We start from the raw sequence: 1,121 nt of genomic DNA, 5'->3' as shown, positions 1-1,121 counted from the left end.
CTTCTGTAGAACATCAACGCTGGGGACATAAAAAGGAAATTTTATGTTCAAATCAGGAGCAATTAAAATTAAGAGAGTATCTAACTCAGGTACAGAGCATTTGCAGGTCCTGATGCAATTAGCAAATTACAAAACAGCCTGTTCTTTTTGCAATAATGATAATATTTTGTGTTTTTTTAAACCATGTATTGTACATACAGACTGTGTGAGAGGAATGTAAAGAGGAAGGCCTGGACTAAAATTAGAATTAGAATTCTTTATTGGCCAAGTGTGATTGGACACCCAAGGAATTTGTCTTTGGTGCATACGCTCTCAGGGTACATAAAAGAAAATATATGTTCATCAAGAATCATAAGGTACAACACTTAATGATAGTCATAGGGAACAAATAAGCAATCAGGAAACAATATCAATATAAATCGTAAGGATACCAGCAACAAGGTCATGCAGTCATAAGTGGGAGGAGATGGGTGATAGGCACGATGAGAAGATTAATAGTAATAGTAATGCAGACTTAGTGAATAGTTCTGAGGGAATTATTTGTTTAGCAGAGTGATGGTGTTCAGGAAAAAACTGTCCTTGTGTCTAGTTGTTCTGGTGTGCAGTGCTCTATAGCTTGGTTTTGAGGGTAGGAGTTGAAACAATTTATGTCCAGGATGCGAGGGGTCTGTAAATATTTTCACAGCCCTCTTTTTGACTCGTGCAGTATATAGGTCTTCAATGGAAGGCAGGTTGGTAGTAACTGTTTTTTCTGCAGTTCTAATTATCCTCTGTGTCTGTCTTGTTGGGTTGCATAACCAAACCAGACAGTTATAGAGGTACAGATGACAGACTCAATAATTCCTCTGCAGAACTGTATCAGCAGCGCCTTGGGCAGTTTGAGCTTCCTGAGTTGGCACAGAAAGAACATGCTTTGTTGTGCTTCTTTGATGACGTTTTTGATGTTAGGTGTCCATTTTAGGTCTTGAGATATGATAGAACCTAGAAATTTGAAGGTCTCTACTGTTGATACTGAAACATAAGGCAGGGAGGATGGAGACAGCCTACTCCCTTAAATACCAAGAGAGGTATGGGAGCTTTTCAAAGTTTGGTTCAAACAAAGCCATTAGAAATAACAGGGT

This window comes from Pituophis catenifer, unplaced genomic scaffold (genome assembly GCF_029215685.1).
Source record: "Pituophis catenifer annectens isolate HBS135680 unplaced genomic scaffold, rPitCat1.0.hap2 SCAF_12, whole genome shotgun sequence".
Lineage (NCBI taxonomy): Eukaryota > Metazoa > Chordata > Lepidosauria > Squamata > Colubridae > Pituophis > Pituophis catenifer.
Note: the sequence above shows the minus strand (reverse complement) of the source record.